The following is a 26,164-nucleotide window of genomic DNA, read 5'->3' on the forward strand; positions in this document are numbered from 1 at the left end:
TGATGCTCACAGGACCTGGTATTCCCAAGCGGTCTCCCAATCAGGTACTAAACAGGCCGAACCATGCTTGGCTTCCGAGATCGGACGAGATCGGACCTTTTCAGGGTGGTATGGCCGTGAGCGGTACTGCTCATGCAGATGGACACCCATGAAATGTCGAAAAAGATGCGGGGTATGATGCTCACAGCACCTGGTATTCCCAAGCGGTCTCCCAATCAGGTACTAAACAGGCCGAACCATGCTTGGCTTCCGAGATCGGACGAGATCGGGCCTTTTCAGGGTGGTATGGCCGTGAGCGGTACTGCACTAGCAGATGGACACCCATGAAATGTCGAAAAAGATGCGGGGTATGATGCTCACAGCACCTGGTATTCCCAAGCGGTCTCCCAATCAGGTACTAACCAGGCCGAACCATGCTTGGCTTCCGAGATCGGGCCTTTTCAGGGTGGTATGGCCGTGAGCGGTACTGCTATTGCAGATGGACACCCATGAAATGTCGAAAAAGATGCGGGGTATGATGCTCACAGCACCTGGTATTCCCAAGCGGTCTCCCAATCAGGTACTAAACAGGCCGAACCATGCTTGGCTTCCGAGATCGGACGAGATCGCGCCTTTTCAGGGTGGTATGGCCGTGAGCGGTACTGCTCTTGCAGATGGACACCCATGAAATGTCGAGAAAGATGCGGGGTATGATGCTCACAGCACCTGGTATTCCCAAGCGGTCTCCCAATCAGGTACCAAACAGGCCGAACCATGCTTGGCTTCCAAGATCGGACGAGATTGGGCCTTTTCAGGGTGGTATGGCCATGTGCGGTACTGCACTTGCAGATGGACACCCATGAAATGTCGAAAAAGATGCGGGGTATGATGCTCACAGCACCTGGTATTCCCAAGCGGTCTCCCAATCAGGTACTAAACAGGCCGAACCATGCTTGGCTTCCGAGATCGGACGAGATCGGGCCTTTTCAGGGTGGTATGGCCGTGAGCGGTACTGCACTAGCAGATGGACACCCATGAAATGTCGAAAAAGATGCGGGGTATGATGCTCACAGCACCTGGTATTCCGAAGCGGTCTCCCAATCAGGTACTAAACAGGCCGAACCATGCTTGGCTGCCGAGATCGGGCGAGATCGGGCCTTTTCAGGGTGGTATGGCCGTGAGCGGTACTGCACTTGCAGATGGACACCCATGAAATGTCGAAAAAGATGCGGGGTATGATGCTCACAGCACCTGGTATTCCCAAGCGGTCTCCCAATCAGGTACTAAACAGGCCGAACCATGCTTGGCTGCCGAGATCGGACGAGATCGGGCCTTTTCAGGGTGGTATGGCCGTGAGCGGTACTGCACTAGCAGATGGACACCCATGAAATGTCGATAAAGATGCGGGGTATGATGCTCACAGCACCTGGTATTCCCAAGCGGTCTCCCAATCAGGTACTAACCAGGCCGAACCATGCTTGGCTTCCGAGATCGGACGAGATCGGGCCTTTTCAGGGTGGTATGGCCATGAGCGGTACTGCTCTTGCAGATGGACACCCATGAAATGTCGAAAAAGATGCGGGGTATGATGCTCACAGCACCTGGTATTCCCAAGCGGTCTCCCAATCAGGTACTAAACAGGCCGAACCATGCTTGGCTGCCGAGATCGGGCCTTTTCAGGGTGGTATGGCCGTGAGCGGTACTGCACTAGCAGATGGACACCCATGAAATGTCGGTAAAGATGCGGGGTATGATGCTCACAGCACCTGGTATTCCCAAGCGGTCTCCCAATCAGGTACTAACCAGGCCGAACCATGCTTGGCTTCCGAGATCGGACGAGATCAGGCCTTTTCAGGGTGGTATGGCCGTGAGCGGTACTGCTCTTGCAGATGGACACCCATGAAATGTCGAAAAAGATGCGGGGTATGATGCTCACAGCACCTGGTATTCCCAAGCGGTCTCCCAATCAGGTACTAACCAGGCCGAACCATGCTTGGCTGCCGAGATCGGACGAAATCGGACGAGATCGGGCCTTATCAGGGTGGTATGGCCGTGAGCGGTACTGCACTAGCAGATGGACACCCATGAAATGTGGAAAAAGATGCGGGGTATGATGCTCACAGCACCTGGTATTCCCAAGTGGTCTCCCAATCAGGTACTAACCAGGCCAAACCATGCTTGGCTGCCGAGATCGGACGAGATCGGACGAGATCGGGCCTTATCAGGGTGGTATGGCCGTGAGCGGTACTGCTCTTGCAGATGGACACCCATGAAATGTCGAAAAAGATGCGGGGTATGATGCTCGCAGCACCTGGTATTCCCAAGCGGTCTCCCAATCAGGTACGAACCAGGCCGGACCATGTTTGGCTGCCAAAATCGGACAAGATCGGGCCTTTTCAGGGTGGTAAGGCCGTGAGCGGTACTGCTCTTGCAGATGGACACCCATGAAATGTCGAAAAAGATGCGGGGTATGATGCTCACAGCACCTGGTATTCCCAAGCGGTCTCCCAAACAGATACTAACCAGGCCGAACCATGCTTGGCTTCCGAGTTCGGACGAGATCGGGCCTTTTCAGGGTGGTATGGCCTTGGGCGGTACTGCTCTTGCAGATGGACACCCATGAAATGTCGAAAAAGATGCGGGGTATGATGCTCACAGCACCTGGTATTCCCAAGCGGTCTCCCAAACAGGTACTAAACAGGCCGAACCATGCTTGGCTTCCGAGATCGGACGAGATCGGGCCTTTTCAGGGTGGTATGGCCGTGGGCGGTACTGCACTTTCAGATAGACACCCATGAAATGTCGAAAAAGATGCGGGGTATGATGCTCACAGCACCTGGTATTCCCAAGCGGTCTCCCAATCAGGTACTAAACAGGCCGAACCATGCTTGGCTGCCGAGATCGGACGAGATCGGGCCTTTTCAGGGTGGTATGGCCGTGAGCGGTATGGCACCAGCAGATGGACACCCATGAAATGTCGAAAAAGATGCGGGGTATGATGCTCACAGCACCTGGTATTCCCAAGCGGTCTTCAATCAGGTACTAAACAGGCCGAACCATGCTTGGCTTCCGAGATCGGACGAGATCGGGCCTTTTCAGGGTGGTATGGCCGTGGGCGGTACTGCACTTTCAGATAGACACCCATGAAATGTCGAAAAAAATGCGGGGTATGATGCTCACAGCACCTGGTATTCCCAAGCGGTCTCCCAATCAGGTACTAACCAGGCCAAACCATGCTTGGCTTCCTAGATCGGGCGAGATCGGGCCTTTTCAGGGTGGTATGGCCGTGAGCGGTACTGCTCGTGCAGATGGACACCCATGAAATGTCGAAAAAGATGCGGGGCAAGATGCTCACAGCACCTGGTATTCCCAAGCGGTCTCCCAATCAGGTACTAAACAGGCTGAACCCTGCTTGGCTGCCGAGATCGGACGAGATCGGGCGAGATTGGGCCTTTTCAGGGTGGTATGGCCGTGAGCGGTACTGCTCTTGCAGATGGACACCCATGAAATGTCGAAAAAGATGCGGGGTATGATGCTCACAGCACCTGGTATTCCCAAGCGGTCTCCCAATCAGGTATTAACCAGGCCGAACCATGCTTGGCTGCCGAGATCGGACGAGATCGGGCGAGATCGGGCCTTATCAGGGCGGTATGGCCGTGAGCGGTACTGCTCTTGCAGATGGACACCCATGAAATGTCGAAAAAGATGCGGGGTATGATGCTCACAGCACCTGGTATTCTCAAGCGGTCTCCCAATCAGGTACTAACCAGGCCGAACCATGCTTGGCTGCCGAGTTCGGACGAGATCGGGCGAGATCGGGCCTTTTCAGGGTGGTATGGCAGTGAGCGGTACTGCTCTTGCAGATGGACACCCATGAAATGTCGAAAAAAATGCGGGGTATGATGCTCACAGCACCTGGTATTCCCAAGCGGTCTCCCAATCAGGTACTAACCAGGCCGAACCATGCTTGGCTGCCGAGGTCGGACGAGATCGGGCGAGATCGGGCCTTATCAGGGTGGTATGGCCGTGAGCGGTACTGCTCTTGCAGATGAACACTGTCAGGTTCTTTAATAATTACCTTCGTCCGTAATTATCAATAACTGCAGGAAGACATCTTATTCAATTATTGACATTTAATTAAATAGAAATGGATACAACAGATAAAAGCCTCCGGAGGGGAGCGTTACAGCAAGTGTCACCTTACAACTTCCGAACGTCTCCTCGAATAGACGTTTTCGTCCCATTCTTATGGTCACAAGTTACAGAGTTGTTGATCATTCCATCACGTATGAGTAAAAACAACATCTGGGACTACAATAACAATCAAAGTATTTTACTAATAACAAAAACAGGGACTAGACCTAACTACATGTAGATTAGAGTAATTATACAACCTCCTTGACCTAAGAATCATATAATATAATCATAATCATATAATCGTTACATACAGAAAAACCCGAAGTGTACGGTTACATAACGATCACAATATTCTTGTTATTGTCCGAATAGCCCTGTCCTCGTCACCAAGGGCCCACCAAATCTCAAGGACCCAGATTGGGTGGATTGTTTGTATAACCATCCTGGAACAGGCTGTCCAGGTTAAAGATGACTTGGTGTGACCTCAACACTTTTGAAAAACAGAAAGAGAATGATTTAACAAAGTAATGAATTAATACAGAGAAAAGAAAGAGAATGATTTAATAAAGAAATGAATTAATATAACTATTATAATAGTAAAACAGAACAAACCCAACATTCCCCCGTTTTTATAATATGTATGTTATTAGTCATTTCTTAGTAATCACTAAATGGTAATGTCGGGTGACTGTGATTTTTCCCGCCTACTCCTTACTCCCATGGCTGGTCTGAAAGAGAAAAAACATAATTATATTCGTCCAATTGGTCCTCGGATTTACCGTACTCCTGGACCTCACTGCTTTCCCCAAACCGTCCCATAAGATACAACTCATGTACTTTAGAATTTGTAGGGGCAATTGCAGTAGTTATAAGTCGGCTTAGTAAGGAGCGCAAACAGGGGATACTACATCACCCACACAATGTTAGGATAGCGGTAATTGTGCCTATAGTAACCACGAAGGATGTAGCCAAATCTTTAGATTTTCCAAAGGTCTTATCCCACCAATCTGACAATGCGGACGTATCTACTCCAGAGTGCTCTTGCATATTGCGGTTCAGTGTTTGCAGGCCAGTAATGGCCCTGGTGAGAGATCCACTGGGTGACGTGTTGTTCGGTATGAAGGTGCAACATTGTTTTACAAACATTGCACACACGCCCCGTTTCAAGGATCATATCCACCGCTATGCGACCCCGGAACGCCATCAGACTGGTAGCTGCCAGTTGTTCCTTTATGGCCACAAATCCCTGTTCAGTATAATTTCCAAGTTTTGTACATTGTAATGTAAGTAATTTATTCTATCCACATTTTTGTTTGGGGTGATTAGAAGGAAGATAGACTCCCAACCTGCTGCGATCTGATTAGCCAGCTTATACTCATCTGGTACGCCCCAGGGGATGCCAATCGCATCAATGTATGTTGGATCTCCTTCCCTCCATGCCTCTCGACGATGTCGGGAGGGTCGACCCTTCAGCCGAATTATGAGCCGCCAATTGTATCTCCTCCACTGTGGATGGAAAAACAGACATCGGTAAGAGCAGTGAGACCAAAGTACCTAGTCCTGCCGCGTTTCGGCAGGAGTCGTATAATTTATCTACCACCCCGCCACCATAGGCCAGAACGTGGTATCAGGGGTGTAGTTTGTTTTAGAACGCCGGTACACCACGTCTCATTTATCGCCCCTAGCTTCAGACCATGCCCTGTAAGGTTTAAGCAGGTAAAATGATTAAACAGTGGAAAAATTGACTTCCTATTTACTGCGTAACAGGATAAACACTGTTTCAATATATTTTTTTTCTTTCTTGCCAAGTAGGACACGTTTTTTCATTTGTAAAAACACTTTTCCCCAAAAGAATGGTGATTGAGGGAGTTGTTAGACCCCATCGTTTTTTCCCTTGTCTGGTAGGTTATCCTAATCTTTTGTAAGATGGTTTATTCTCAATTGAAACTATATGGAGACGTCAAACCCAATATAAAAGAGTTCCCTATAGTTTTATGGTATTGCTTGCTGAGCAATAATCTTTTCAATTAATATTGGTGTTTCCCGTATTTTATTAAGTCAGAAAGTTTATTTTACCCGTCCCCTCAATGTTTCAATTGAGACCACCCTTTTACCAAAGTAGCTCCACCTAGTGCTTGTCCTCTTTACACTCCATTAACAGCGCCCAATTATCCCCCGTTTGGGAAATCCCTGTTTCAGAAATAAATTTCACAGGTTAATATGTCAGTCCAAGCTTTCCAATCTTGACCAATTTCTGCAACAAGGCTTTTCCCAATCTTCAATTTTTTTGCTGTTAATGTACCACACATATTTCCCACCATAGATTGACACCTTGTACGGCACCCGGGACGTCGCCGAGTCCAAATATATATTTTCAATTTGGAAATTTGATTTAGTAGGTAATGTTAATTAAATGTAAATGTGTATGTTTCTCGGTTTACCCTCCCGTAAGAAGGTGTATCCTCAATTGAAACACCTCCGCCTTTTTCTCCAACTGGAGAAAACAACCCTACTGTGGAAAGGAATAGAATCACAATCATCATTAATCTCATTGCCCCAAAAGCAATAATTGTTTTCAACATGACTTTTTGTCTTTGTTTAGGGAGTTTTCCTCTTGAAACGTTTCAATTTAGACAACCTTCTTACTGTGGGAAAGGTGCATCCGTGTCCCCTTTCAGTAACAAGGACCCTCCGACTTTGCGTTGCTCCGATGTTTCTTCTTTTATGCTGCTTATCAGCATCCAGTCTTCAAGAATCACCGTCGCTTCGTCCGTTTCCTGTTGACAAGCAAAATCTCCCTCTGATAGTATAAATTTGGTGTGTGCGTTTTTTTTTTTTTTCTGATAGATTCGCCTCATCATCCAATTGTCATTGTGTAGTGAATAATAACAATTTGTAAGGTCTACCAAACAGGACTTCATATAAGGTCCGCCAATTGTGGATGGTAGACAACTATTATATTAACAAAATGGGAGCCATTATCACTATAAATAGTTTCTGAAATTCCATATCGTGGAATGATATCCATATGATCTAATAAAATAAAATAAAATCTATATGTATTTTTTGAAATGGATATGTGGGTATGCATATAGATTTAAAACCTAAACCTTGTAGTGCCGTTGTAGCAAGGCCACCTCCCCCTTGTCGAGACATAGGTCTTCCCTTGACTCAAGCCCAAATTATTTTCTTTATTGATCTTTTATTGATAGATTATGTCTCGGTGGTCTGCCAATCAAAAAACACAAAAAGACAAACTATCATTCACGCTCACACTCATAAAAAGAAGAATTTAGTGTGTTCAACCAGTCTAGCATCCATAATTTCATTTTGTGGGAGTAAACTGGAGTACCCGGAGAAAATCCACAAATTCTTGAGGACGCCATGAATACCCCACATTCCGGAAGGTCTGGATCCACCCCGCATTCATGAGTAGATCCTTTAATATACACACCCCCACTCTAGCATTTTAACCGTTTGTAAAAAATTACCTTCAAGTTTCACACAAAGTTATATCCTTTTTAATGCTATCAGTTTACCTGTTTGTTCCCCGAATTGAGGTGGCAATAGTTTCACATCTAAGGTTTTTATTTTTCACAGCCGCCATGACCTAATGGCCCCCTATCAGGTTTTTTGGAAAATCCCAATTTCCTCTAATAGCATGCCAATCACCTTTTAATGCGGCCATCCAATTTTGTTTCTACTTGTTTCAGGTGATAAGATAATCTCCCCCATTTGTAAAACTAATTCATCCACGCCTATTTTATACAACATGACGCCTATGGCCTTTATTACGTCGCCTTGACTCCAAATTCTATGAACCAAGATAACACGCCGAATTTGTAAGCGAATTTCCCCCATCCCATTTTGTTCATAGACAACCCATCTACCTAAAGCGTCACTTGTTTCCAAACATGAAAGGCCCCTCTAGAATTTGTGCATCCAGCGCCAAATAGAGCCTATTTACACATTTGTCTCAAACTTGTTTTAGATATGGGGTCCCCAATTTCCCAAAATTTCCCAGAATTCATGTACCACCAGATCCTGTCAAAAACCCAAAACGACTAACATAACCTGTTTCTAAGCCAGATTCTGGAATTTGGAGAATTTCTCCTTTCCCTCCCTTATCTAAGCTTGTTATTGCCCCTCGTTATCACTGTAACATTCAGGCGTATTAACCCCATCGTTGCAATGATATGAATTTCTAAAGTTCTCACCAATTTGCATGCCCTTAAAGCAGTAAAAAGCAACGTTATTTGGTTGTATCAATTGACCAATGCTTATCCAATCTGTAATATCCTTAAAGTCATCAATATGACCTGTGACAAAGCATATTTCCTCCCGCCAGGACAACAGACAATGTTCTTTCAAGTGCACTTTGAAAAACATTCCATGTTACTCCATTCTTAGGGAAAATATGCTCATCCTAAACCAATTATTTTATTTACAATTCACCTAATTATTTGGATGAATGCCATGAATTTTATCATGCCACTATTTTATTGTAAATTTCCCATCTGATGTCGTTAACAGCCAAATAATTCAATACCTACTATATACTTTGTAAATCACCTCATATGATGTTTACTTAAGACAAAAGTCTTTTCCCATAGCCTGTTACCAAAACAAAAATCTTCAACAATTAAATTAGAGAAATCAACCTTTTGTTAGACAATTCCTAATTACAACTTTAATGTTTTAAAAACCTTATCGTCACCAATATACCATAATATTGTAAATTTTGTCATCCTGGCCAACCTCCTGGATTAAAGTATTTTGAACAATCAAAAAATTCTGAAATAGTATTAATATTATTTTATCCTCCAAAAGCTAGTTTCCTTTTACTAAGAGCCCTTTGAAATCCACAATTGCTCAAAAATGACTATTTTGGTCTATTTCCCAAATCCAAAGCTTTTTACCAAATCAACCTTTTACTGAACAGATTTTCTATCCTCTTAATACATTTCAATTTAAAACCCAAAATATCAATGCGAAAGCATTCGCATAACCTTGCATTTCTTGCAGCCCATGTATTGTTCTTATTCTGAAAAGTCCAAACAGAAAACGCAATTAGCCGTTAACTATGACCTCCACTCTTGCTGCGAAAACAGCATTGTTATCTTATGTTTACAAACCAGCTTTTTCCCTGTGCCCAAATACAACGCTTTTTAGAGAAGACAACCATTAAAACGTCAAATTAACCCCTCTTCCGATATTCAACTACATCACAATATTTTTCCAAGACCCCATATATCCAGAATATGTATGCTGCAAGCACAACAATATGGCAAAAACCCATTTTCTGCCCTCAAGTTTGCTTCAGCACCCCCAAGGCCAATTATTATTATTATAATGTCTTCACGGAAAGGATCACAAAATTTTAGTCGTTTACACGGTCCGAACGCTCCCGAAAGCCCAACACAGTTAAATCGTCTGCCCCGCGGCCCACATGTTTCACTCCCATCTAATCAGCAGCCGCTGCACCAGAAACGCTTCCCCCGCAGTCGACACATTTTTTTGCAAGTCTAGAGCATAATAAAAACACAGGTGACATTCCCTGCTAAACATTTAAATGATCATTTTGTATATATTCTTTTGTCTTTTTAAACACCATCTTCCCGTTAGCGGACGGGATCAAAAACCAAGCTGCAATAAGCCATCACATTGCTGTAAATTGACAGTACATATAGGTTATATTAACAAAGCACCACCAGCACTTGGAAATAACCATTCTAATTGTTGTTATACAAGCCCAAGCATCACAAAAAAACCCAATTTATTGTAATCACAAAACGTCATACCCGGATTAACCAAATCAAATACCAGTGTCCCCATTAATTTTCTAGCTCCCTTTATTTTTGTTAAACTTCCTACGCGCCCGTCACCTATCTCGGTAAATATTTTCCCCGTCAGCCGAGGAGGCCCCGCTATTTTTTCCTTACCAAACAGTACTTTCCCGCCGCCACGGTCTTAAATATATCCCCGTTATCCGAGGGAGCCCCCACTATTTTCCCAAAATAGTATTTTTTAACTTCTCCCCGGCCTTATTTCGCCATTAGTGTCTGTGGAACAAGCTGTTACACTTTTATCCACTCACATATTATTTATATACGTATATTACCTCCATTAGTGTCTGTGGAACAAGCTGTTACACTTTTATCCACTCACATATTATTTATATATGTATATTACCTCCATTAGTGTATATATTATCCTGCATTTTATGCATTTTAAGCTGGCCAGCAAACCCATATTTATTTATCCATAAATATAGCTGTGTAATATTTTTAAAGCGCTTTGTCTTACCAATTTTTTCCAATCCTTACAAGTTAGACGTATTTTTTGGATCGTCATCCAAACCCGCCTTACAACACGTGTTTCCCATATTTTACTTTTTTGTAGTGAGTTCGTGTGCCTCACACAGTTAACTTTATTATATCTATTTTTATTATTATCACTCTATTTTTATTATTATCACTCCTTCGACTGTATTTCCTAGGCTTATCTTAATTTTACTGCAGAAACCACACAAACACCATACAACATTTACAACATATTCGTGCCTACCCTTTAGACACAGGACACTTCCCAGCCCCACCATTGTACCTCCAGTACAATACATTCGTGCCTACCCCTGAGACACAGGACACTTTCCAGCAAAGTGCCCCACCGTACCTGCCATTGACTAGTATAAACACAGGGTTTTGTCGCCGTCACCCAGGACGCGAAACCAGCCCACAATGGACCTCACATACAATGTCCCTTTAACGCATTTGGAAACACCGTCACAACATGCAGACATTAATGTGGACTTACCCGAGATCCATCAGATGTCTCCCTCCAGCAGGAAAAGTCTTCAACCGCCGAGAATCCAGGCGCCCCCGTCGAAAAACTCCGGCCCACCAAGGGTTTTGAAGACGCCGTGCGCACGGTCACTTACCAGATGTCGAACAGCAGCGCCTGGGTTCTCGCTCCGGTATATTGACCTCCATGGCTCAGAAGGACCAAAATGTCAGGTTCATTAATAATTACCTTCGTCCGTAATTATCAATAACTGCAGGAAGACATCTTATTCAATTATTGACATTTAATTAAATAGAAATGGATACAACAGATAAAAGCCTCCGGAGGGGAGCGTTACAGCAAGTGTCACCTTACAACTTCCGAACGTCTCCTCGAATAGACGTTTTCGTCCCATTCTTATGGTCACAAGTTACAGAGTTGTTGATCATTCCATCACGTATGAGTAAAAACAACATCTGGGACTACAATAACAATCAAAGTATTTTACTAAGAACAAAAACAGGGACTAGACCTAACAACATGTAGATTAGAGTAATTATACAACCTCCTTGACCTAAGAATCATATAATATAATCATAATCATATAATCGTTACATACAGAAAAACCCGAAGTGTACGGTTACATAACGATAACAATATTCTTGTTATTGTCCGAATAGCCCTGTCCTCGTCACCAAGGGCCCACCAAATCTCAAGGACCCAGATTGGGTGGATTGTTTGTATAACCATCCTGGAACAGGCTGTCCAGGTTAAAGATGACTTGGTGTGACCTCAACACTTTTGAAAAACAGAAAGAGAATGATTTAACAAAGTAATGAATTAATACAGAGAAAAGAAAGAGAATGATTTAATAAAGAAATGAATTAATATAACTATTATAATAGTAAAACAGAACAAACCCAACAGACACCCATGAAATGTCGAAAAAGATGCGGGGTATGATGCTCACAGCACCTGGTATTCCCAAGCGGTCTCCCAATCAGGTACTAAACAGGCCGAACCATGCTTGGCTTCCGAGATCGGACGAGATCGGGCCTTTTCAGGGTGGTATGGCCGTGAGCGGTACTGCACTAGCAGATGGACACCCATGAAATGTCGAAAAAGATGCGGGGTATGATGCACACAGCACCTGGTATTCCCAAGCGGTCTCCCAATCAGGTACTAAACAGGCCGAACCATGCTTGGCTTCCGAGATCGGGCGTGATCGGGCCTTTTCAGGGTGGTATGGCCGTGAGCGGTACTGCACTAGCAGATGGACACCCATGAAATGTCGAAAAAGATGCAGGGTATGATGCTCACAGCACCTGGTATTCCCAAGCGGTCTCCCAATCAGGTACTAACCAGGCCAAACCATGCTTGGCTTCCTAGATCGGACGAGATCGGGCCTTTTCAGGGTGGTATGGCCGTGAGCGGTACTGCTCTTGCAGATGGACACCCATGAAATGTCGAAAAAGATGCGGGGTATGATGCTCACAGCACCTGGTATTCCCAAGTGGTCTCCCAATCAGGTACTAACCAGGCCAAACCATGCTTGGCTTCCGAGATCGGACGAGATCGGGCCTTTTCAGGGTGGTATGGCCGTGAGCGGTACTTCTCTTGCAGATGGACACCCATGAAATGTCGAAAAAGATGCGGGGTATGATGCTCACAGCACCTGGTATTCCCAAGCGGTCTCCCAATCAGGTACTAACCAGGCCGAACCTTGCTTGGCTTCCGAGATCGGACGAGATCGGGCCTTTTCAGGGTGGTATGGCCGTGAGCGGTACTGCACTAGCAGATGGACACCCATGAAATGTCGAAAAAGATGCGGGGTATGATGCACACAGCCCCTGGTATTCCCAAGCGGTCTCCCAATCAGGTACTAAACAGGCCGAACCATGCTTGGCTTCCGAGATCGGGCGAGATCGGGCCTTTTCAGGGTGGTATGGCCGTGAGCGGTACTGCACTAGCAGATGGACACCCATGAAATGTCGAAAAAGATGCGGGGTATGATGCTCACAGCACCTGGTATTCCCAAGCGGTCTCCCAATCAGGTACTAACCAGGCCGAACCATGCTTGGCTTCCTAGATCGGACGAGATCGGGCCTTTTCAGGGTGGTATGGCCGTGAGCGGTATTGCTCTTGCAGATGGACACCCATGAAATGTCGAAAAAGATGCGGGGTATGATGCTCACAGCACCTGGTATTCCCAAGCAGTCTCCCAATCAGGTACTAACCAGGCCAAACCATGCTTGGCTTCCGAGATCGGACGAGATCAGGCCTTTTCAGGGTGGTATGGCCGTGAGCGGTACTTCTCTTGCAGATGGACACCCATGAAATGTCGAAAAAGATGCGGGGTATGATGCTCACAGCACCTGGTATTCCCAAGCGGTCTCCCAATCAGGTACTAACCAGGCCGAACCTTGCTTGGCTTCCGAGATCGGACGAGATCGGTCCTTTTCAGGGTGGTATGGCCGTGAGCGGTACTGCACTAGCAGATGGACACCCATGAAATGTCGAAAAAGATGCGGGGTATGATGCTCACAGCACCTGGTATTCCCAAGCGGTCTCCCAACCAGGTACTAACCAGGCCGAACCATGCTTGGCTTCCAAGATCGGACGAGATCGGGCCTTTTCAGGGTGGTATGGCCGTGAGCGGTACTGCACTAGCAGATGGACTACCATGAAATGTCGAAAAAGATGCGGGGTATGATGCTCACAGCACCTGGTATTCCCAAGCGGTCTCCCAATCAGGTACTAACCAGGCCGAACCATGCTTGGCTGCCGAGATCAGACGAGACCGGGCCTTATCAGGGTGGTATGGCCGTGAGCGGTACTCTTCTTGCAGATGGACACCCATGAAATGTCGAAAAAGATGCGGGGTATGATGCTCACAGCACCTGGTATTCCCAAGCGGTCTCCCAATCAGGTACTAACCAGGCCGAACCATGCTTGGCTGCCGAGATCGGACGAGATCGGGCGAGATCGGGCCTTATCAGGGTGGTATGGCCGTGAGCGGTACTGCTCTTGCAGATGGACACCAATGAAATGTCGAAAAAGATGCGGGGTATGATGCTCACAGCACCTGGTATTCCCAAGCGGTCTCCCAATCAGGTACTAACCAGGCCGAACCATGCTTGGCTGCCGAGATCGGACGAGATCGGGCCTTTTCAGGGTGGTATGGCCGTGAGCGGTACTGCACTAGCAGATGGACACCCATGAAATGTCGAAAAAGATGCGGGGTATGATGCTCACAGGACCTGGTATTCCCAAGCGGTCTCCCAATCAGGTACTAAACAGGCCGAACCATGCTTGGCTTCCGAGATCGGACGAGATCGGACCTTTTCAGGGTGGTATGGCCGTGAGCGGTACTGCTCATGCAGATGGACACCCATGAAATGTCGAAAAAGATGCGGGGTATGATGCTCACAACACCTGGTATTCCCAAGCGGTCTCCCAATCAGGTACTAAACAGGCCGAACCATGCTTGGCTTCCGAGATCGGACGAGATCGGGCCTTTTCAGGGTGGTATGGCCGTGAGCGGTACTGCACTAGCAGATGGACACCCATGAAATGTCGAAAAAGATGCGGGGTATGATGCTCACAGCACCTGGTATTCCCAAGCGGTCTCCCAATCAGGTACTAACCAGGCCGAACCATGCTTGGCTTCCGAGATCGGGCCTTTTCAGGGTGGTATGGCCGTGAGCGGTACTGCTATTGCAGATGGACACCCATGAAATGTCGAAAAAGATGCGGGGTATGATGCTCACAGCACCTGGTATTCCCAAGCGGTCTCCCAATCAGGTACTAAACAGGCCGAACCATGCTTGGCTTCCGAGATCGGACGAGATCGCACCTTTTCAGGGTGGTATGGCCGTGAGCGGTACTGCTCTTGCAGATGGACACCCATGAAATGTCGAGAAAGATGCGGGGTATGATGCTCACAGCACCTGGTATTCCCAAGCGGTCTCCCAATCAGGTACCAAACAGGCCGAACCATGCTTGGCTTCCAAGATCGGACGAGATTGGGCCTTTTCAGGGTGGTATGGCCATGTGCGGTACTGCACTTGCAGATGGACACCCATGAAATGTCGAAAAAGATGCGGGGTATGATGCTCACAGCACCTGGTATTCCCAAGCGGTCTCCCAATCAGGTACTAAACAGGCCGAACCATGCTTGGCTTCCGAGATCGGGCGAGATCGGGCCTTTTCAGGGTGGTATGGCCGTGAGCGGTACTGCACTTGCAGATGGACACCCATGAAATGTCGAAAAAGATGCGGGGTATGATGCTCACAGCACCTGGTATTCCCAAGCGGTCTCCCAATCAGGTACTAAACAGGCCGAACCATGCTTGGCTGCCGAGATCGGACGAGATCGGGCCTTTTCAGGGTGGTATGGCCGTGAGCGGTACTGCACTAGCAGATGGACACCCATGAAATGTCGATAAAGATGCGGGGTATGATGCTCACAGCACCTGGTATTCCCAAGCGGTCTCCCAATCAGGTACTAACCAGGCCGAACCATGCTTGGCTTCCGAGATCGGACGAGATCGGGCCTTTTCAGGGTGGTATGGCCGTGAGCGGTACTGCTCTTGCAGATGGACACCCATGAAATGTCGAAAAAGATGCGGGGTATGATGCTCACAGCACCTGGTATTCCCAAGTGGTCTCCCAATCAGGTACTAAACAGGCCGAACCATGCTTGGCTGCCGAGATCGGACGAGATCGGGCCTTTTCAGGGTGGTATGGCCGTGAGCGGTACTGCACTAGCAGATGGACACCCATGAAATGTCGGTAAAGATGCGGGGTATGATGCTCACAGCACCTGGTATTCCCAAGCGGTCTCCCAATCAGGTACTAACCAGGCCGAACCATGCTTGGCTTCCGAGATCGGACGAGATCGGGCCTTTTCAGGGTGGTATGGCCGTGAGCGGTACTGCTCTTGCAGATGGACACCCATGAAATGTCGAAAAAGATGCGGGGTATGATGCTCACAGCAACTGGTATTCCCAAGCGGTCTCCCAATCAGGTACTAAACAGGCCGAACCATGCTTAGCTTCCGAGATCGGACGAGATCGGGCCTTTTCAGGCTGGTATGGCCGTGAGCGGTACTGCACTAGCAGATGGACACCCATGAAATGTCGAAAAAGATGCGGGGTATGATGCTCACAGCACCTGGTATTCCCAAGCGGTCTCCCAATCAGGTACTAAACAGGCCGAACCATGCTTGGCTACCAAGATCGGACGAGATCGGGCCTTTTCAGGGTGGTATGGCCGTGAGCGGTACTGCACTAGCAGATGGACACCCATGAAATGTCGAAAAAGATGCGGGGTATGATGCTCACAGCACCTGGTATTCCCAAGCGGTCTCCCAATCAGGTACTAACCAGGCCGAACCATGCTTGGCTGCCGAGATCGGACGAAATCGGACGAGATCGGGCCTTATCAGGGTGGTATGGCCGTGAGCGGTACTGCACTAGCAGATGGACACCCATGAAATGTGGAAAAAGATGCGGGGTATGATGCTCACAGCACCTGGTATTCCCAAGTGGTCTCCCAATCAGGTACTAACCAGGCCAAACCATGCTTGGCTGCCGAGATCGGACGAGATCGGACGAGATCGGGCCTTATCAGGGTGGTATGGCCGTGAGCGGTACTGCTCTTGCAGATGGACACCCATGAAATGTCGAAAAAGATGCGGGGTATGATGCTCGCAGCACCTGGTATTCCCAAGCGGTCTCCCAATCAGGTACGAACCAGGCCGGACCATGTTTGGCTGCCAAAATCGGACAAGATCGGGCCTTTTCAGGGTGGTAAGGCCGTGAGCGGTACTGCTCTTGCAGATGGACACCCATGAAATGTCGAAAAAGATGCGGGGTATGACGCTCACAGCACCTGGTATTCCCAAGCGGTCTCCCAATCAGGTACTAACCAGGCCGAACCATGCTTGGCTGCCGAGATCGGACGAGATCGGGCGAGATCGGGCCTTATCAGGGTGGTATGGCCGTGAGCGGTACTGCTCTTGCAGATGGACACCCATGAAATGTCGAAAAAGATGCGGGGTATGATGCTCACAGCACCTGGTATTCCCAAGCGGTCTCCCAATCAGGTACTAACCAGGCTGAACCATGCTTGGCTTCCGAGATCAGGTGAGATCGGGCCTTTTCAGGGTGGTATGGCCGTGAGCGGTACTGCTCTTGCAGATGGACACCCATGAAATGTCGAAAAAGATGCGGGGTATGATGCTCACAGCACCTGGTATTCCCAAGCGGTCTCCCAATCAGGTACTAACCAGGCCGAACCATGCTTGGCTGCCGAGAGCGGACGAGATCGGGCGAGATCGGGCGAGATCGGGCCTTATCAGGGTGGTATGGCCGTGAGCGGTACTGCTCTTGCAGATGGACACCCATGAAATGTCGAAAAAGATGCGGGATATGATGCTCACAGCACCTGGTATTCGCGAGCGGTCTCCCAATCAGGTCCTAACCAGGCCGAACCATGCTTGGCTTCCGAGATCGGACGAGATCAGGCCTTTTCAGGGTGGTATGGCCGTAAGCGGTACTCTTCCAGCAGATGGACACCCATGAAATGTCGAAAAAGATGCGGGGTATGATGCTCACAGCACCTGGTATTCCCAAGCGGTCTCCCAATCAGGTACTAACCAGGCCGAACCATGCTTGGCTGCCGAGATCGAGCGAGATCGGGCCTTTTCAGGGTGGTATGGCCGTGAGCAGTACCACTCCTGCAGATGGACACCCATGAAATGTCGAAAAAGATGCAGGGTACGATGCTCAGAGCACCTGGTATTCCCAAGCGGTCTCCCAATCAGGTACTAACCAGGCCGAACCATGCTTGGCTTCCGAGATCGGACGAGATCGGGCCTTTTCAGGGTGGTATGGCCGTGAGCGGTACTGCACTAGCAGATGGACACCCATGAAATGTCGAAAAAGATGCGGGGAATGATGCTCACAGCACCTGGTATTCCCAAGCGGTCTCCCAACCAGGTACTAACCAGGCCGAACCATGCTTGGCTGCCGAGATCGGGCGAGATCGGGCCTTTTCAGGGTGGTATGGCCATGAGCGGTACTGCGCCTGCAGATGGACACCCATGAAATGTCGAAAAAGATGCGGGGTATGATGCTCACAGCACCTGGTAGTCCCAAGCGGTCTCCCATTCAGGTACTAAACAGGCTGAACCATGCTTGGCTTCCGAGATCGGACGAGATCGGGCCTTTTCAGGGTGGTATGGCCGTGAGCAGTACTGCACTAGCAGATGGACACCCATGAAATGTCGAAAAAGATGCGGGGTATGATGCTCACAGCACCTGGTATTCCCAAGCGGTCTCCCAATCAGGTACTAAACAGGCCGAACCATGCTTGGCTGCCGAGATCGGACGAGATCGGGCCTTTTCAGGGTGGTATGGCCGTGAGCGGTACTGCATTAGCAGATGGACACCCATGAAATGTCGAAAAAGATGCGGGGTATGATGCTCACAGCACCTGGTATTCTCAAGCGGTCTCCCAATCAGGTACTAACCAGGCCGAACCATGCTTAGCTTCCGAGATTGGACGAGATCAGGCCTTTTCAGGGTGGTATGGCCGTGAGCGGTACTCTACCAGCAGATGGACACCCATGAAATGTCGAAAAAGATGCGGGGTATGATGCTCACAGCACCTGGTATTCCCAAGCGGTCTCCCATTCAGGTTCTAAACAGGCTGAACCATGCTTGGCTTCCGAGATCGGACGAGATCAGGCCTTTTCAGGGTGGTATGGCCGTGAGCAGTACTGCACTAGCAGATGGACACCCATGAAATGTCGAAAAAGATGCGGGGTATGATGCTCACAGCACCTGGTATTCCCAAGCGGTCTCACAATCAGGTACTAACCAGGCCGAACTATGCTTGGCTTCCGAGATCGGACGAGATCGGGCCTTTTCAGGGTGGTATGGCCGTGAGCGGTACTGCACCTGCAGATGGACACCCATGAAATGTCGAAAAAGATGCGGGGTATGATGCTCACAGCACCTGGTATTCCCAAGCGGTCTCCCAATCAGGTACTAAACAGGCCGAACCATGCTTGGCTGCCGAGATCGGACGAGATCGGGCGAGATCGGGCCTTATCAGGGTGGTATGGCCGTGAGCGGTACTGCTCTTGCAGATGGACACCCATGAGCTAAAGTATTAATTCGACCTTCTACACCTGCTACCCAAATCAATTGGGATTTGACATTATTCAAAGTCAGTTGAAATATTCAGGTTATAAAAGAGGGGGGAAAAGGCAGGAATATATACAGCTATGTTTTACTTTTGTGCATTTCAGGCCAAATTGGTATTTGTCTTTGAGTCAGCAATAATAACAAAGGAGTAAAGTCAGCTTGATTGCAGTAAGACTTTTTGCACTCTATACACTCAATTTTCACATGTTGTTTTACTTCTGGACGCTGCAAATGGACTACACATCTGTTGCATCGTGTGTATATATGTGTATTACCGTAGTTTGAATTTTGATTTAAACCTTTACAACCCAACTACCTCAGATCAAGCAATTATAATGTAAAGTAGTAGATGTTTAAAAAAAGCACCAAATGCAAAAAGATAACAAAATAACAATACTAAATAGTCAAATAAGCAACTCCATTATTCTTTTAGAGAAAATATCTCAGCGGGGTCAAGTCATTCAATTCAAATCGACTGGTAATCAGATTCAATTAAAGACTAACTGATTGGGTGCAATGTTGTAGTGGCAGCACAACTAAATGAATTCACTGAATTTAAATGGGATTTATAAGTGTTTTCACATTTTATACTGTAAAACAAAAAATCACATAGGATTTATGGTTAAACACTGGAGCTACAGAATTTTACCAGAAATTACATTCAATTGGTATAGCACTTCAATAACCACCAATTTATTGGAACACTATTGTAGATTTTTCATTTCACTGAAACTAAAATTATATTGCTCCACCACCACATGCACACACCCCTTTTTTACTGTATAACTCTAGCAACCACAAGTATTTTATTTTTATTTTTTTAAGAAGAAAATGACTGACTATTCTTCTGTCTGTTCAGATATCACTACTTTTACATGATAAGAGAAGTAATTTTTAAAGAAGGCTCAGCAAAATACCCAGCATTCAATAGTACTGGCATGCTGGATCTTGCAAACTACACTCCTCAACTGCACGGAAAAAAAATAGAAAAAAACAGTCATACATTGTCTGCAGTACTTTCCACTCATTCGCTTACACTTTGTACTCCATCCTTTCTACACAAAAAGCATCATCCCGCTGTTACAGAGTAAAGAAGGTTGCACAGAGTCCTTTTCTTGCTGTTCTGTCTCTTTAGAACAGAAGGACACTTTGCGCTTCACAGAATGCAAGTCTACAAGTACTGCTGCTTAGATGTGGTTGAATGTTAGGCCCCTAAGAAATACATGTGAAGCAACAGCAATGCTTTACAAGGTGTCTATTGTTTATATAAATAAACATAAAACAGGTTACGAAAACATGCTGTAAAATCCAAATCATATTTTATCATAGTTTCACATGCTTAAACTAATAGTAATTGTTTAGTATAAATGATCGTCATGTGAAAGACATTGTTTAGTATTCTTTCATTCATTCATTCTCTCAACCGCTTATCCTCACAAGGGTCACGGGGGGTGCTAAGGCCTATCCCAGCTATCTACGGGCACCAGGCGGGGGACAAAAGAATGAACATAATTTAAAGTAATTGCTCTACAGTTGTACTGCATACCGGAGGTCATTTAATTCATTCAGATCAAGAACCTCAAATAACATATCGGCTGGTATTGTTGGAGATGGAAATCCAACTCATTTTATCTCTGAGGGCTAGCTGCGAATGCACTTGCATTATGTCAGTAAAATTCTAGAAATCATAGCGAAAGGGTTATTTTTCAAGAAAATCTGTTCCCGAAAGACCGACAAATTGTCTTTATTTGATGCTCTTGTCAGGAGAGGTTGGATTGCCTTTCCTGGCATGACGTCACGATAACTATCAGCTGTCACTAATTACGTGATTAGATTATTTTTGGCGTCACTGGACAAGGTCCAAGTGGACATGGGGAAGCTGGAGCACCTCTTTGAGTCCAGGGCCAAAGAGACGCCATGGGCCAAGAAAGCGCCGGAGAGCAAAAAGTCCGAGATCCTGGTTCTGGACTCCAAGCGGAGCACCGCCATCAACATCGGGATGACGGTCCTGCCCGCCGTTCACGTCATCAAGAGCGCCATCCTCAACTTTGACGACTTTGCCATCAACAAGGAGGGTGTGGAGAAGATCCTGAGCATGACGCCCACAGAGGAGGAGAAGCAGAAGATCCGCGAGGCTCGCTCGGCCAATCCCGACGTTCCCCTGGGGACGGCCGAGGAATTCCTCTCGGGCCTGGCTTCCGTCAGCGCCTTGACCCCCCGCCTGCAGCTGTGGTCTTTCAAACTCAACTATGAGGCACTCGAGCAGGAGATCGCCGAGCCCCTGTTTGACCTGAAGTTGGGCATGGAGCAGCTGGCCGGCAACCGGACCTTCAAGAAGATCCTGGCCACGCTGCTGGCCGTGGGGAACTTCCTCAACGGGTGTCCTCCTCACCAGAATCTTCAGGCTCCCTCCATGGTGAATCAATTCCTCTGGGCATAGGCATAAGATAACTTGGGCGCTCTCTGGTGGTTGTACGCACCTGGGCATCATGATGAAACGGTAAAGGCTTCCCAGGGCGACGTGCATAGCAGTGGTGGGGCGTATGAGTACGCTGCGGCTCTAACTCTTCTACCAGCTGTGGCTCATCTCTAGAAATGATGTGCCTGAGAGCCCCACACCACGGTGTGTCCATTACAAAATTCCTAAACGATTCTGAGGGGTTTCTTATACATTCCAAGCAGTCCGGTGTCTTCGAGGTGGATGGTTTGCGTCGCCGAGTGCGTCGGCGCGAGCGTGGGTGGCGCTCCGCTGGGTCCATAATGGTTGGATCGTGCTGTTACGATTTCGCCGCGTAGTGCGACGCGATCGTAGGGTAAGTTGAACCCAGATGCAGAGTCGCCGAAGTAATTGGAAAGGTGAGGCAGATCTGTAGCTCTTGTTGGTTGATTTAATAAACGGGGTAACATAACTTAAACAACTTGGCTTGACCACTCATTACAAACGAACTGAACATGCGGCGTGGCGTCAATGGAAACAGCAATTACTACGAGGATTAACAGGAAACGAAACCAGAACTTAACCAGTCGATCCAACCGCGTCCACAGAAAATCATAATGCTTAAATACCAAAAATAATCTAATCACGTAATTAGTGACAGCTGATAGTTATCGTGACGTCATGCCAGGAAAGGCAATCCAACCACTCCTGACAGCTCTGAGTGATTTTGGATCTTTGTTTCTCCCCCAAGTAATGAGGACATGTTCTTTTTAAGATAGCTCTCCATCTAAGTCCTACTATAGGTCCAGTCTTGGTAAAAGGTGCATGATGACAACTGATCTATCTGAAATCCAGAATTTGATCTGGATTTCAGATAGATCACCCATGAAATGTCGAAAAAGATGCGGGGTATGATGCTCACAGCACCTGGTATTCCCAAGCGGTCTCCCAATCAGGTACTAACCAGGCCGTACCATGCTTGGCTTCCGAGATCGAACGAGATCGGGCCTTTTCAGGGTGGTATGGCCGTGAGCGGTACTGCTCCTGCAGATGGACACCCATGAAATGTCGAAAAAGATGCGGGGTATGATGCTCACTGCACCTGGTATTCCCAAGCGGTCTCCCAATCAGGTACTAACCAGGCCGAACCATGCTTGGCTTCCGAGATCGGACGAGATCGGGCCTTTTCAGGGTGGTATGGCCGTGAGCGGTGCTGCTTTTGCAGATGGACACCCATGAAATGTCGAGAAAGATGCGGGGTATGCTGCTCACAGCACCTGGTATTCCCAAGCGGTCTCCCAATCAGGTACTAAACAGGCCGAACCATGCTTGGCTTCCGAGATCGGAGGAGATCGGGCCTTTTCAGGGTGGTATGGCCGTGAGCGGTACTGCTCTTGCAGATGGACACCCATGAAATGTCGAAAAAGATGCGGGGTATGATGCTCACAGCACCTGGTATTCCCAAGCGGTCTCCCAATCAGGTACTAACCAGGCCGAACCATGCTTGGCTTCCGAGATCGGACGAGATCGGGCCTTTTCAGGGTGGTATGGCCGTGAACGGTACTGCACTAGCAGATGGACACCCATGAAATGTCGAAAAAGATGCGGGGCATGGTTCTCACAGCACCTGGTATTCCCAAGCGGTCTCCCAATCTGGTACTAAACAAGTCTAACCATGCTTGGCTTCCGAGATCGGGCGAGATCGGGCCTTTTCAGGGTGGTATGGCCGTGAGCGGTACTGCTTTTGCAGATGGACACCCATGAAATGTCGAAAAAGATGCGGGGTATGATGCTCACAGCACCTGGTGTTCCCAAGCGGTCTCCCAACCAGGTACTAACCAGGCCCAACCATGCTTGGCTTCCAAGATCTGACGAGATCGGGCCTTTTCAGGGTGGTATGGCCGTGAGCGGTACAGCACTAGCAGATGGACACCCATGAAATGTCGAAAAAGATGCGGGGCATGATGCTCACAGCACCTGGTATTCCCAAGCGGTCTCCCAATCAGGTACTAACCAGGCCGAACCATGCTTGGCTTCCGAGATCGGACGAGATCAGGCCTTTTCAGGGTGGTATGGCCGTGAGCGGTACTGCTCTTGCAGATGGACACCCATGAGCTAAAGTATTAATTCGACCTTCTACACCTGCTACCCAAATCAATTGGGATTTGACATTATTCAAAGTCAGTTGGAATATTCAGGTTATAAAAGAGGGGGGAAAAGGCAGGAATATATACAGCTATGTTTTACTTTTGTGCATTTCAGGCCAAATTGGTATTTGTCTTTGAGTCAGCAATAATAACAAAGGAGTAAAGTCAGCTTGATTGCAGTAAGACTTTTTGCACTCTATACACTCAATTTTCACATGTTGTTTTACTTCTGGACGCTGCAAATGGACTGCACATCTGTTGCATCGTGTGTATATATGTGTATTACCGTACTTTGAATTTTGATTTAAACCTTTACAACCCAACTACCTCAGATCAAGCAATTATAATGTAAAGTAGTAGATGTTTAAAAAAAGCACCAAATGCAAAAAGATAACAAAATAACAATACTAAATAGTCAAATAAGCAACTCCATTATTCTTTTAGAGAAAATATCTCAGCGGGGTCAAGTCATTCAATTCAAATCGACTGGTAATCAGATTCAATTAAAGACTAACTGATTGGGTGCAATGTTGTAGTGGCAGCACAACTAAATGAATTCACTGAATTTAAATGGGATTTATAAGTGTTTTCACATTTTATACTGTAAAACAAAAAATCACATAGGATTTATGGTTAAACACTGGAGCTACAGAATTTTACCAGAAATTACATTCAATTGGTATAGCACTTCAATAACCACCAATTTATTGGAACACTATTGTAGATTTTTCATTTCACTGAAACTAAAATTATATTGCTCCACCACCACATGCACACACCCCTTTTTTACTGTATAACTCTAGCAACCACAAGTATTTTATTTTTATTTTTTTAAGAAGAAAATGACTGACTATTCTTCTGTCTGTTCAGATATCACTACTTTTACATGATAAGAGAAGTAATTTTTAAAGAAGGCTCAGCAAAATACCCAGCATTCAATAGTACTGGCATGCTGGATCTTGCAAACTACACTCCTCAACTGCACGGAAAAAAAATAGAAAAAAACAGTCATACATTGTCTGCAGTACTTTCCACTCCTTCGCTTACACTTTGTACTCCATCCTTTCTACACAAAAAGCATCATCCCGCTGTTACAGAGTAAAGAAGGTTGCACAGAGTCCTTTTCTTGCTGTTCTGTCTCTTTAGAACAGAAGGACACTTTGCGCTTCACAGAATGCAAGTCTACAAGTACTGCTGCTTAGATGTGGTTGAATGTTAGGCCCCTAAGAAATACATGTGAAGCAACAGCAATGCTTTACAAGGTGTCTATTGTTTATATAAATAAACATAAAACAGGTTACGAAAACATGCTGTAAAATCCAAATCATATTTTATCATAGTTTCACATGCTTAAACCAATAGTAATTGTTTAGTATAAATGATCGTCATGTGAAAGACATTGTTTAGTATTCTTTCATTCATTCATTCTCTCAACCGCTTATCCTCACAAGGGTCACGGGGGGTGCTAAGGCCTATCCCAGCTATCTACGGGCACCAGGCGGGGGACAAAAGAATGAACATAATTTAAAGTAATTGCTCTACAGTTGTACTGCATACCGGAGGTCATTTAATTCATTCAGATCAAGAACCTCAAATAACATATCGGCTGGTATTGTTGGAGATGGAAATCCAACTCATTTTATCTCTGAGGGCTAGCTGCGAATGCACTTGCATTATGTCAGTAAAATTCTAGAAATCATAGCGAAAGGGTTATTTTTCAAGAAAATCTGTTCCCGAAAGACCGACAAATTGTCTTTATTTGATGCTCTTGTCAGGAGAGGTTGGATTGCCTTTCCTGGCATGACGTCACGATAACTATCAGCTGTCACTAATTACGTGATTAGATTATTTTTGGCGTCACTGGACAAGGTCCAAGTGGACATGGGGAAGCTGGAGCACCTCTTTGAGTCCAGGGCCAAAGAGACGCCATGGGCCAAGAAAGCGCCGGAGAGCAAAAAGTCCGAGATCCTGGTTCTGGACTCCAAGCGGAGCACCGCCATCAACATCGGGATGACGGTCCTGCCCGCCGTTCACGTCATCAAGAGCGCCATCCTCAACTTTGACGACTTTGCCATCAACAAGGAGGGTGTGGAGAAGATCCTGAGCATGACGCCCACAGAGGAGGAGAAGCAGAAGATCCGCGAGGCTCGCTCGGCCAATCCCGACGTTCCCCTGGGGACGGCCGAGGAATTCCTCTCGGGCCTGGCTTCCGTCAGCGCCTTGACCCCCCGCCTGCAGCTGTGGTCTTTCAAACTCAACTATGAGGCACTCGAGCAGGAGATCGCCGAGCCCCTGTTTGACCTGAAGTTGGGCATGGAGCAGCTGGCCGGCAACCGGACCTTCAAGAAGATCCTGGCCACGCTGCTGGCCGTGGGGAACTTCCTCAACGGGTGTCCTCCTCACCAGAATCTTCAGGCTCCCTCCATGGTGAATCAATTCCTCTGGGCATAGGCATAAGATAACTT

The 26,164-nt window shown here is 47.0% G+C and overlaps 1 non-coding gene and 68 pseudogenes across 1 annotated transcript; all 69 read right to left on the reverse strand.

Moving 5' to 3' along the window:
* Nucleotides 1-3: 3 nt before the first annotated feature.
* On the reverse strand, nt 4-122 carry LOC144182858 (5S ribosomal RNA; annotated as a pseudogene).
* Nucleotides 123-178: 56 nt separating this feature from the next.
* On the reverse strand, nt 179-297 carry LOC144187736 (5S ribosomal RNA; annotated as a pseudogene).
* Nucleotides 298-353: 56 nt separating this feature from the next.
* On the reverse strand, nt 354-462 carry LOC144186036 (5S ribosomal RNA; annotated as a pseudogene).
* A 56-nt stretch (nt 463-518) lies between these two features.
* On the reverse strand, nt 519-637 carry LOC144190098 (5S ribosomal RNA; annotated as a pseudogene).
* Nucleotides 638-693: 56 nt separating this feature from the next.
* LOC144183834 (5S ribosomal RNA) lies at nt 694-812 on the reverse strand (annotated as a pseudogene).
* Nucleotides 813-868: 56 nt separating this feature from the next.
* LOC144187737 (5S ribosomal RNA) lies at nt 869-987 on the reverse strand (annotated as a pseudogene).
* A 56-nt stretch (nt 988-1,043) lies between these two features.
* On the reverse strand, nt 1,044-1,162 carry LOC144183046 (5S ribosomal RNA; annotated as a pseudogene).
* Nucleotides 1,163-1,218: 56 nt separating this feature from the next.
* LOC144188928 (5S ribosomal RNA) lies at nt 1,219-1,337 on the reverse strand (annotated as a pseudogene).
* A 56-nt stretch (nt 1,338-1,393) lies between these two features.
* On the reverse strand, nt 1,394-1,512 carry LOC144185666 (5S ribosomal RNA; annotated as a pseudogene).
* Nucleotides 1,513-1,568: 56 nt separating this feature from the next.
* LOC144187095 (5S ribosomal RNA) lies at nt 1,569-1,677 on the reverse strand (annotated as a pseudogene).
* A 56-nt stretch (nt 1,678-1,733) lies between these two features.
* Nucleotides 1,734-1,852, reverse strand: LOC144187833 (5S ribosomal RNA; annotated as a pseudogene).
* Nucleotides 1,853-1,908: 56 nt separating this feature from the next.
* LOC144184264 (5S ribosomal RNA) lies at nt 1,909-2,037 on the reverse strand (annotated as a pseudogene).
* Nucleotides 2,038-2,093: 56 nt separating this feature from the next.
* LOC144183069 (5S ribosomal RNA) lies at nt 2,094-2,222 on the reverse strand (annotated as a pseudogene).
* Nucleotides 2,223-2,453: 231 nt separating this feature from the next.
* On the reverse strand, nt 2,454-2,572 carry LOC144183602 (5S ribosomal RNA; annotated as a pseudogene).
* Nucleotides 2,573-2,628: 56 nt separating this feature from the next.
* On the reverse strand, nt 2,629-2,747 carry LOC144190658 (5S ribosomal RNA; annotated as a pseudogene).
* Nucleotides 2,748-2,803: 56 nt separating this feature from the next.
* LOC144188929 (5S ribosomal RNA) lies at nt 2,804-2,922 on the reverse strand (annotated as a pseudogene).
* A 56-nt stretch (nt 2,923-2,978) lies between these two features.
* On the reverse strand, nt 2,979-3,096 carry LOC144186070 (5S ribosomal RNA; annotated as a pseudogene).
* Nucleotides 3,097-3,152: 56 nt separating this feature from the next.
* On the reverse strand, nt 3,153-3,271 carry LOC144181855 (5S ribosomal RNA; annotated as a pseudogene).
* A 56-nt stretch (nt 3,272-3,327) lies between these two features.
* LOC144184181 (5S ribosomal RNA) lies at nt 3,328-3,456 on the reverse strand (annotated as a pseudogene).
* A 56-nt stretch (nt 3,457-3,512) lies between these two features.
* Nucleotides 3,513-3,641, reverse strand: LOC144185356 (5S ribosomal RNA; annotated as a pseudogene).
* A 56-nt stretch (nt 3,642-3,697) lies between these two features.
* Nucleotides 3,698-3,826, reverse strand: LOC144185129 (5S ribosomal RNA; annotated as a pseudogene).
* Nucleotides 3,827-3,882: 56 nt separating this feature from the next.
* LOC144183634 (5S ribosomal RNA) lies at nt 3,883-4,011 on the reverse strand (annotated as a pseudogene).
* Nucleotides 4,012-11,862: 7,851 nt separating this feature from the next.
* Nucleotides 11,863-11,981, reverse strand: LOC144187739 (5S ribosomal RNA; annotated as a pseudogene).
* Nucleotides 11,982-12,037: 56 nt separating this feature from the next.
* Nucleotides 12,038-12,156, reverse strand: LOC144182410 (5S ribosomal RNA; annotated as a pseudogene).
* A 56-nt stretch (nt 12,157-12,212) lies between these two features.
* On the reverse strand, nt 12,213-12,331 carry LOC144189676 (5S ribosomal RNA; annotated as a pseudogene).
* Nucleotides 12,332-12,387: 56 nt separating this feature from the next.
* On the reverse strand, nt 12,388-12,506 carry LOC144188145 (5S ribosomal RNA; annotated as a pseudogene).
* A 56-nt stretch (nt 12,507-12,562) lies between these two features.
* Nucleotides 12,563-12,681, reverse strand: LOC144189073 (5S ribosomal RNA; annotated as a pseudogene).
* Nucleotides 12,682-12,737: 56 nt separating this feature from the next.
* LOC144183776 (5S ribosomal RNA) lies at nt 12,738-12,856 on the reverse strand (annotated as a pseudogene).
* A 56-nt stretch (nt 12,857-12,912) lies between these two features.
* On the reverse strand, nt 12,913-13,031 carry LOC144190206 (5S ribosomal RNA; annotated as a pseudogene).
* Nucleotides 13,032-13,087: 56 nt separating this feature from the next.
* On the reverse strand, nt 13,088-13,206 carry LOC144189346 (5S ribosomal RNA; annotated as a pseudogene).
* A 56-nt stretch (nt 13,207-13,262) lies between these two features.
* Nucleotides 13,263-13,381, reverse strand: LOC144188570 (5S ribosomal RNA; annotated as a pseudogene).
* Nucleotides 13,382-13,437: 56 nt separating this feature from the next.
* LOC144187255 (5S ribosomal RNA) lies at nt 13,438-13,556 on the reverse strand (annotated as a pseudogene).
* Nucleotides 13,557-13,612: 56 nt separating this feature from the next.
* Nucleotides 13,613-13,731, reverse strand: LOC144190366 (5S ribosomal RNA; annotated as a pseudogene).
* A 56-nt stretch (nt 13,732-13,787) lies between these two features.
* Nucleotides 13,788-13,916, reverse strand: LOC144182694 (5S ribosomal RNA; annotated as a pseudogene).
* A 56-nt stretch (nt 13,917-13,972) lies between these two features.
* LOC144187079 (5S ribosomal RNA) lies at nt 13,973-14,091 on the reverse strand (annotated as a pseudogene).
* Nucleotides 14,092-14,147: 56 nt separating this feature from the next.
* LOC144182859 (5S ribosomal RNA) lies at nt 14,148-14,266 on the reverse strand (annotated as a pseudogene).
* Nucleotides 14,267-14,322: 56 nt separating this feature from the next.
* Nucleotides 14,323-14,441, reverse strand: LOC144189184 (5S ribosomal RNA; annotated as a pseudogene).
* Nucleotides 14,442-14,497: 56 nt separating this feature from the next.
* LOC144186037 (5S ribosomal RNA) lies at nt 14,498-14,606 on the reverse strand (annotated as a pseudogene).
* A 56-nt stretch (nt 14,607-14,662) lies between these two features.
* Nucleotides 14,663-14,781, reverse strand: LOC144181954 (5S ribosomal RNA; annotated as a pseudogene).
* A 56-nt stretch (nt 14,782-14,837) lies between these two features.
* On the reverse strand, nt 14,838-14,956 carry LOC144183835 (5S ribosomal RNA; annotated as a pseudogene).
* A 56-nt stretch (nt 14,957-15,012) lies between these two features.
* Nucleotides 15,013-15,131, reverse strand: LOC144190166 (5S ribosomal RNA; annotated as a pseudogene).
* Nucleotides 15,132-15,187: 56 nt separating this feature from the next.
* On the reverse strand, nt 15,188-15,306 carry LOC144188930 (5S ribosomal RNA; annotated as a pseudogene).
* A 56-nt stretch (nt 15,307-15,362) lies between these two features.
* LOC144191771 (5S ribosomal RNA) lies at nt 15,363-15,481 on the reverse strand (annotated as a pseudogene).
* Nucleotides 15,482-15,537: 56 nt separating this feature from the next.
* LOC144188355 (5S ribosomal RNA) lies at nt 15,538-15,656 on the reverse strand (annotated as a pseudogene).
* Nucleotides 15,657-15,712: 56 nt separating this feature from the next.
* On the reverse strand, nt 15,713-15,831 carry LOC144191783 (5S ribosomal RNA; annotated as a pseudogene).
* Nucleotides 15,832-15,887: 56 nt separating this feature from the next.
* Nucleotides 15,888-16,006, reverse strand: LOC144182131 (5S ribosomal RNA; annotated as a pseudogene).
* A 56-nt stretch (nt 16,007-16,062) lies between these two features.
* Nucleotides 16,063-16,181, reverse strand: LOC144191187 (5S ribosomal RNA; annotated as a pseudogene).
* A 56-nt stretch (nt 16,182-16,237) lies between these two features.
* On the reverse strand, nt 16,238-16,366 carry LOC144184265 (5S ribosomal RNA; annotated as a pseudogene).
* Nucleotides 16,367-16,422: 56 nt separating this feature from the next.
* On the reverse strand, nt 16,423-16,551 carry LOC144183070 (5S ribosomal RNA; annotated as a pseudogene).
* Nucleotides 16,552-16,782: 231 nt separating this feature from the next.
* On the reverse strand, nt 16,783-16,911 carry LOC144183261 (5S ribosomal RNA; annotated as a pseudogene).
* A 56-nt stretch (nt 16,912-16,967) lies between these two features.
* LOC144191463 (5S ribosomal RNA) lies at nt 16,968-17,086 on the reverse strand (annotated as a pseudogene).
* Nucleotides 17,087-17,142: 56 nt separating this feature from the next.
* On the reverse strand, nt 17,143-17,281 carry LOC144186717 (5S ribosomal RNA; annotated as a pseudogene).
* A 56-nt stretch (nt 17,282-17,337) lies between these two features.
* On the reverse strand, nt 17,338-17,456 carry LOC144185826 (5S ribosomal RNA; annotated as a pseudogene).
* Nucleotides 17,457-17,512: 56 nt separating this feature from the next.
* Nucleotides 17,513-17,631, reverse strand: LOC144190333 (5S ribosomal RNA; annotated as a pseudogene).
* A 56-nt stretch (nt 17,632-17,687) lies between these two features.
* LOC144190084 (5S ribosomal RNA) lies at nt 17,688-17,806 on the reverse strand (annotated as a pseudogene).
* A 56-nt stretch (nt 17,807-17,862) lies between these two features.
* Nucleotides 17,863-17,981, reverse strand: LOC144189602 (5S ribosomal RNA; annotated as a pseudogene).
* Nucleotides 17,982-18,037: 56 nt separating this feature from the next.
* On the reverse strand, nt 18,038-18,156 carry LOC144183229 (5S ribosomal RNA; annotated as a pseudogene).
* Nucleotides 18,157-18,212: 56 nt separating this feature from the next.
* On the reverse strand, nt 18,213-18,331 carry LOC144188931 (5S ribosomal RNA; annotated as a pseudogene).
* A 56-nt stretch (nt 18,332-18,387) lies between these two features.
* Nucleotides 18,388-18,506, reverse strand: LOC144191592 (5S ribosomal RNA; annotated as a pseudogene).
* A 56-nt stretch (nt 18,507-18,562) lies between these two features.
* On the reverse strand, nt 18,563-18,681 carry LOC144185457 (5S ribosomal RNA; annotated as a pseudogene).
* Nucleotides 18,682-18,737: 56 nt separating this feature from the next.
* Nucleotides 18,738-18,856, reverse strand: LOC144182149 (5S ribosomal RNA; annotated as a pseudogene).
* Nucleotides 18,857-18,912: 56 nt separating this feature from the next.
* On the reverse strand, nt 18,913-19,041 carry LOC144184386 (5S ribosomal RNA; annotated as a pseudogene).
* A 3,426-nt stretch (nt 19,042-22,467) lies between these two features.
* Nucleotides 22,468-22,586, reverse strand: LOC144184018 (5S ribosomal RNA; annotated as a pseudogene).
* Nucleotides 22,587-22,642: 56 nt separating this feature from the next.
* On the reverse strand, nt 22,643-22,761 carry LOC144189014 (5S ribosomal RNA; annotated as a pseudogene).
* A 56-nt stretch (nt 22,762-22,817) lies between these two features.
* LOC144189319 (5S ribosomal RNA) lies at nt 22,818-22,936 on the reverse strand (annotated as a pseudogene).
* Nucleotides 22,937-22,992: 56 nt separating this feature from the next.
* On the reverse strand, nt 22,993-23,111 carry LOC144185408 (5S ribosomal RNA; annotated as a pseudogene).
* Nucleotides 23,112-23,167: 56 nt separating this feature from the next.
* Nucleotides 23,168-23,286, reverse strand: LOC144183509 (5S ribosomal RNA; annotated as a pseudogene).
* Nucleotides 23,287-23,342: 56 nt separating this feature from the next.
* On the reverse strand, nt 23,343-23,461 carry LOC144187277 (5S ribosomal RNA). Its single transcript, XR_013324841.1, has one exon. It is a non-coding gene; the product is annotated as a 5S ribosomal RNA (ribosomal RNA).
* A 56-nt stretch (nt 23,462-23,517) lies between these two features.
* On the reverse strand, nt 23,518-23,636 carry LOC144187834 (5S ribosomal RNA; annotated as a pseudogene).
* Nucleotides 23,637-26,164: the final 2,528 nt, after the last annotated feature.

Source organism: Stigmatopora nigra, unplaced genomic scaffold (assembly GCF_051989575.1).
Source record: "Stigmatopora nigra isolate UIUO_SnigA unplaced genomic scaffold, RoL_Snig_1.1 HiC_scaffold_24, whole genome shotgun sequence".
Classification (NCBI taxonomy): Eukaryota; Metazoa; Chordata; class Actinopteri; order Syngnathiformes; family Syngnathidae; genus Stigmatopora; species Stigmatopora nigra.